Source organism: Silene latifolia, chromosome 9, assembly GCF_048544455.1.
Source record: "Silene latifolia isolate original U9 population chromosome 9, ASM4854445v1, whole genome shotgun sequence".
Lineage (NCBI taxonomy): Eukaryota > Viridiplantae > Streptophyta > Magnoliopsida > Caryophyllales > Caryophyllaceae > Silene > Silene latifolia.
Genome location: NC_133534.1, coordinates 144,951,927 through 144,959,335, shown reverse-complemented (window position 1 = coordinate 144,959,335; position 7,409 = coordinate 144,951,927).

Genomic DNA, 7,409 nt, shown 5'->3' with positions numbered 1-7,409 from the left:
ATGCTCGATGCTGGCCTCTATTCCTCTTTGAGTTACGATATAGCCCAGGAATTTGCCAGAAGATACTCCGAAGGTGCATTTAGATGGATTTAGCTTCATCTTGTACTCCCTGAGGGTGCTGAACATTTCTGCCAGATGTTGCATGTGATCTCTGGCTTTTTCTGATTTCACCACCATCTCATTAATATACACCTCCATTGTTCTTCCTATCAGCTCTTTGAACATGCGGTTAATCAGCCTCTGATATGTGGAACCTGCGTTTTTTAGGCCGAATGGCATGACGTTGTAGCAATATATTCCTCTTTCAGACATAAATGCCGTCTTCTCCTGATCTGCATGATCCATCTTGATCTGATTGTATCCACTCCATGCGTCCAGGAATGTTAACATCTCATGTCCAGCTGTCGCGTCCACCATTGCATCAATATGAGGCAGCGGGAATGGATCTTTAGGGCATGCTTTGTTGAGATTGGTGAAGTCCACACATACTCTCCATTTCCCATTCTTCTTAGGCACCACCACTACGTTGGACAGCCATTCTGGATATTTTACTTCTCTTATTTTCTTTGCCGCCAGCAGGCTACCTACTTCTTGGTTGATTACCTTATTTATCTCCGCTGCAAACTTCCTTCTTCTCTGTTGGATGGGTTTGCACTTTGGGTCTACACTGAGCTTATGTGTTATGATGGACGGGTCTATTCCTGTCATGTCATCGTGTGACCATGCAAAACAATCCATGTTATCTTGTAAGAACTTGACTAAGCTTCTTTGTCTTACGCTTCGTACATCCTGCTCCAATGAGCACGATTCGTTACGGGTGCGGCTTATCCAGTTGATTTGATCCGGCTCTTCTTTGGCGGTTCGATGTATTCGTCTGGATAGGTCGTCATAATAATTGTTATGCGAGGGGTGGCGGTGCACTTGAGTGCCTTCTTATAGCGACCTCTAGCTTCCTCCCGATCTCCTCTTATCGTTTCTACTCCCCATGGGGTGGGGAATTTTATGCACTGGTGGTATGTTGAGGGGACTGCTTTCATCTGGTGCAACCATGGTCTTCCTAAGATGACGTTGTAAGTAGAGGGGCCATCTATGACCAGGTATCTGACTTGCTTGTTGACTCCCCCCACATAGGTGGGGATGACTATCTCACCTAGCGAGTGGTTTGTTTCTCCATGAAGCCTACTAGCGGAATAGTCTTCTTCTGTAAATTCTTCTCGCTGAATCCCATATTTTCTATAGTTTTTAGCATGATCAAGTTGATCGAGCTTCCTGTATCTACCAAGACCTTTCTAACTGTGCAATTAGCCATTGATAAGGTGATAATATATGCGTCATGATGTTCTCGTTCATCGTATGTATCTTCTTCATCAAAGCTGACTGCTGGCAGGTCACTGTGAGAAGTTCTGCATGAATTGGCTGGCCTATCTCCTTTGGTCTCTGTACCGTGTCTCTTGGCTGCTGAATATGTCAGTCCACTCAAGTCTGAGCCGCCTGTTATCACGTTTATAATTTTGGTGCATGTGGGTGGGTCTGCCGGTTTGGCGGAGCCTACCTTATCTTGCTGCTTGCCCCCACGTGGTAATAGGTGGCTCAGCTTTCCTTGTTCGTACAGGCGCTTGATCTCTCTTCGTAATGTATAGCAATCCTCAGTGTTGTGCCCAATATCCCGGTGGAACTCACACTTCTTCTTGCTATCCTTCCTCCATGCCTGCTCTCCTACCGGTGGGTTAGGCCACCTGACTCCGTCTCCCACCTCCCTGAGTGCCTTCAAGATTCCTCCAATTCCTGTGGTGAATCCGTATTCTGCCAGAGTGGGGAGTAACTGATTTTCTTCGATTCTGTTGACTCCCCTCCCATATGGTCCTGCCTCTCGTCCCTTCTTTGGTGGTTTGCTTTCTTCCGATTTTCTCTACCGATGTCTTTGGAGATGCTAGGTGCGCTTAGCAAGCTGGCTCTGGCTAAGACATCTTCCTCCAACCTAATTGCGGCAGCTGCCTTCTCCTGTACTGCCTCGAAACTATGGCATGGATGCATGGTTAACTGCTTGTATAGGTCGGAGTCGTGGTGGAGGCCTCTTCAAGGCTTCTACCGCTTTGTTGAGACATCACACTCTCGTCGCTACCTTCTCATTGTTGAACCTAGTATTGTATTCTCCAATGCTCTCTCCCGCCCCCGGACGATTCTCGTACATGGGTCTCCCGCGTGCTTCGTGGCTTTCTCGCGCTTGCGAACTGTTGGGTGAATGCGTTCACCAATTCAGCAAATGTAGATATCGACCTGTTGGGCAGGCTCACAAACCACCGAAGTGCTGGTCCTGTTAGGGTGGACCCGAATCCTTTGTACATGCAGGCCTCCTTGACTTGTCCTATAGCTGTTACCGTCATCATTTTCTGTTTATACTGGCTGATATGATCAAAGGGGTCTGCTGTGCCGTCGAAGAGAGGTATATTTGGATTCGTGAATCCCTTTGGCATGGCTGTGATGGATATGGTGTCCACGAATGGCGATTCGGCATAACTGTCTAGAGCTGCTTTCTCGAGTGGGGGTGGTAGCCCTGGGACCCTGCTCAGCATCTCTTTTAGTTCCAAGTACTGCTGATTAGTTATACTGGCCGAATCTGGGGTCCGTCTATCAGCTATCTGCGTATTTCCTCCTGATCCGGGTTCTTGAAGATTCTGATAAGCTCCGGCGGTCATGGGGGTTGTGGTAACGATCGTCCCCTGCTGCCAATTCACTTGCTGGTTTGACTCGGATCCGCGCCTTTGGTGTCCGCCGATTTTTGCGGGGTCATTGACGGAGAGGCCACTGTTTGTGCCCCTATGCGATTAGCATTTGCCGCGCCTATCCGGTGTGAGGTATCCTAACCCTCGTGGGTTATTCTTCTTCCATCGACGGCATCGTAGCCAAATCTAATCTTGTTACTAGCTCGGCATTTGGTATCCGCTCGCCGCCCGATACTCCCGTGTCAAATCTATCAAAGGAGATCTTCCTTCACTGTCCCACCCACCGGGATGGCAGATCTTTGTTTCAGGATATCAATCGTGCCCGAGCTCTCTGTCCCTTCTTCTTGCCTCAGCATCTGCTCTCCTTTGGTCTTCTCTCATGTTTTCCATAGCTTTCTGAAGATTTTCCATGCCAGTGAGTAAGATTTGTGTGGGACTAGGTGGCGGAGTGGTGCCTGAACTTGTTGTTCCCTTTTCTGACCTGGCCTGGGTCACGACAACAGGAGTCCTGGGAGGTAGAGAAGCTTTTGTTGTCGGAATGATTCTTGAGGTATGTCCGGGAGCCTGCGTGGCCACTGTCGATGTTGGACTTTGGGTAGACGGTGGTGGTGGCGATGGTTGCCTGCTCCCTGACATGGCTTCAGATGCTTGCTTTTCCATTGTATATCTAGAATATCAACGATTGACGACCACAATTCCCCACGGTGGGCGCCAAACTGTTTAGGTATTTTTACCCAAGTCGATTGATTAAGGTCAATGTAGTCTATATTCGTTGGTCGATTGTGTAATAGTTCGTATGTCAATAAGTAAATAGGAAAATAAAGTGTGTAATGTAAAGTGACGCGAGAGATTTGGTGACACGGAAAACCCAATGTGGGAACAACCGCGGGAGGGACGGTACCCTGCCAAGTATTGCACTATATGAATAGAAGGATGATTACAATTATGGTACGAAGCTAATCCTGCTGACCCTAGGTGTCAGGCCTGCAAGATCTAGAATGAACATATATTATATGCTGAGATGTGATCTTGAATGTTGGCGTATGAATGCCCGTGGATGAATGAATTCTTGATTCGCTCCCTTGGCTATTTATAGGGTAAGAACCCTAGTTATGTCCTACCTCGAATATGGAAAGGGAATATAATTTCCATAAGGACTCTTTCTAAACCCGGACTCCCTTGCCAATTCTCCTTGATCTCCCTGACTTCTCCCTAACTTCTCCCTGACACTTCTTTCCTTAACGCGGGCGCCCTCTATGATAGGCTCTTGATCTTCCTTAAGCCCGTTTCTCCACTCCCTTATCCGCGGGCTCCCTTCCTTCTTATCACTCCATCCCTAGCCTTTACCTTATTAAGTGGGCCTCCTCCATTATGCTATTTTTAGCCCAAACAATGATATTATAGCTTATTGTAGTAGTTTTACTTCGATTGTTTGGAGTCATGTCAGTCGGGATTTTAATCGGGTCGCGCATGAGTTGGCACACCATTGTCCAATCGCCTCATCTCTACGTTTCTCGCATGACACGGTCCCGAACTGGGTTGTTAATTTATTCTCGCAAAATCGTTATAATATAATATAATCCCGCTTTTGGTTACTTTCAAAAAAAATCATCATTGGGTGTTTGGCGGGAGGTGTAGAAATGAGGTACCTACAGAGCCTCCACTTTGACTGAGGCTTGGACAAGGCAAAAGTCAAAGTATAGCCCTCAGGTCAATCGAATATTACAACCTGAAGACTATGGCGACGCAAGGCGGCTCAAGGGGACTGAGCCAAGGACCTGTCGTCTGGAACATTTTAGAGTCTGTCAACTTCTGGGGAGGGTCGTTTAAAGTCCATTAGACTACGTAAGGAAGCTCGCCACCTATAAGAAGAAACACACCTGCAACACCCCTGGGTGAAACGGGACTGAAGGCGCTTTGGCAAAACTCTTTATTTGTCTGAAGATAACTTGGTGACTGAAGGCATTGCGGGTGACAGGGCTTCTGAAGAAACTTCTTAACACTTTTGAAGGCTAACTCTGAAGGCTACCTCTAAAGGGAAGGCTGAAGGATAACACTCTGAAGGACTGAACATGAGGACGTTAACTGAAAAGTTAACTGAAGATAACTTCTGAAGATTACTGAAAGGATTATCTAAAGGTTATCTGAAGGAAGAACATATGAAGGATTATCCTGAAGGTTGTCTATGAAGGAAGAACATATGGAGGACTGGACTATCCGAAGGGTTATCTAAATTTTTTCTTGAAAGGATTATCTGAAAGAACATGGAATAACAATAGTAGGCAGGACGTTAGAAGAAACTGCTGGGACAAAGGCAGGACTTTCTGAGAACCGCCGGGGACAAAGGCAGGACTTTCTAAGGTAGGACTTTCTGATAACCTCCGGGGAAAAAGGCAGGACTTTCTGAGAACCGTCGAATAATAATTAACTTTGTAAAAGGCAGGACTTTCTGAGAACTACTGAAGAAGGAGGCAGGACTTTCCGAGAGCCGTCGAATAAGAAGGCAGGACTTTCTGAGAACTACTGAAGAATGAGGCAGGACTTTCCGAGAACCGCCAAATAAGAAGGCAGGACTTTTCGACAACCGCCGAATAATAACTTTGTAGTAGACAAGACTTTCCAAGAACCGCCAAGAAAATTTGCTTGCGTCGTTTCAAGCGAATTGTGCCTTGGTCGAGAAATATATGGGCTGTATAGCGGCAATGAACTCGTGCTGGGGTGCAACTTGCTCGGGAAGAATAAACTTGCTTCGGCATCAAACGAACTCTGGCAAACAAACTTAAGGTTGAATCTGCTTGCGCCGGTCTCAAGCGAACTCTGTTTTGAGAAATACTTGTGTTGTAAGTGGCAATGAACTCTCTCTAGGGAACACATTGACGATTAGGAACATCTTGATCGTCATTACTGCGAATACTGCTAGGGAACATCTTGACTGCTGTTGGGGAGAATGAAGACCTGGGCGAAACCCCCAGTTGGAGCGAACTACGCTTCTTATATTCACCTGCATTCTTAGTAGCCACACAAGAACGCAATCTAACAGGTAAATAGCACATAACACATAAAGAAACACACAAATTTTGAAAATTTTTTTCTTTATAAAATTGTTTAAAACATGAAATTTGTTGCTTGTAATGCGTTATGCATATTCAATGGGTTTTAGACGCACGACTTGATGCGACATAGACTCATACAGACGCAGACCGACGGACTGACGCAATACAGACATAAGACTGACTGACGCGACATGGGGATGACTCTGATAGACTTTGTCTAAGCATGCGCAACCCCTAGCCAAATATGGGTGACAACGCGTATGAGTTACAAAGGTAGAAGAATTGCAAGAATGATGGGGACACATAAAGGTATTGATGGGCATGGATCAACCGTCTACTTTGAACATCATTTGCCACCGTTTGCTGTAAAAGAGACCCCTCTTGAGGCACGATAACTAGGATAATTGATCTAAGATATTGCCATCGTCGAGACCGGGCACTTGCTTGACTTAAAATACGAGAGGAATAAAGGAAGGGTGACATCTCGGAAGAGAAGCCCCCAGGATGAGAACATGACCCTGAAATTTGGTAAAAAGGGAATATGGGCGACGACAAGGAGCCCCCAATAAAGTGGTGTTGGTTGGGGAAGGGATGGCAATTGAGGTTGGAGGTTGATGGTTAGGGTGGTTGTGTCCTTGTTACAGGACTGCCTACGTATTCACGTGGAGTGAAATCAAACCAGATCGTAGTTCTGAGTGTGTGCATAAGCTATGTTGTTAGGGCCTTAAAGTGCATGGGTCACAAGGGTAACAATCCTTTGGCGACTCAAAGAACCGATTTGAGATAATTCCCTCTGATCATAGACCAAAGAGGTATAATTATGTTTGTAAAAATTTCCTTGTCGTGTGAGGACACTCAACGGACCATAAGGATGAATTGGGTATGTCCGTTCTGGGTAGCAAAGTATTTGAAGATTCTGTGTCTAGGTCAAGGTGAAACTGGATTGGATATTTGGAATGTGGAGCTCGGAAATAAGAGGCTTTGATGAACAAATCTCTATAGCTTGATTTTGTAGAGTTAAGGCTTGATGGGATTATGGTTTGTAATCTGGCTTGGAAATGTAGTCTCCTGGCTTGATGTAGCCTAAGCACATAAAGGTAGGTTAATTGATGTGGGATCAAGTTTCCATGTCTTGGCTCTAAAGGATGGGTATACTTGACAAGCTTGAGAGGAATCTCAAAATTCCTAACTATCTCTCTGTAATAGTGTCCAGAAGGACTTAGGGTGTGTGATGTGTGAAAGGCTAATTGAGGGTGCTAGCTGACCATGTTCATCGATGTCTTGATTTTATATAGACTTCGGCATTATTCTGTCCAGTATTTGATTTCAGCCTTGTCCTTGATTCAGACTCAGATTCTTGGTCTGGAATATATCTTTGCTTTTGCTCAGATTCTTGATTCAGGTTTTTGAAGATAACTTTAACTTTGGATATTGACATTGACTTGCCTGATTGAACCTTCTTCTTTTGACTCTTTTGTCTTGGATTACGGGCATAACTGCGGCCTTAGATATTGGCACCAGTTTCTCTTGATTGAGCCTTTGTCTTTGATCATGGCTCGTATCGTCTTGGATTTGCTTGCATAACTGCGGCCTTGGATATTGGCACCAGTTTCTCTTGGTTGAGCCTTTGTCT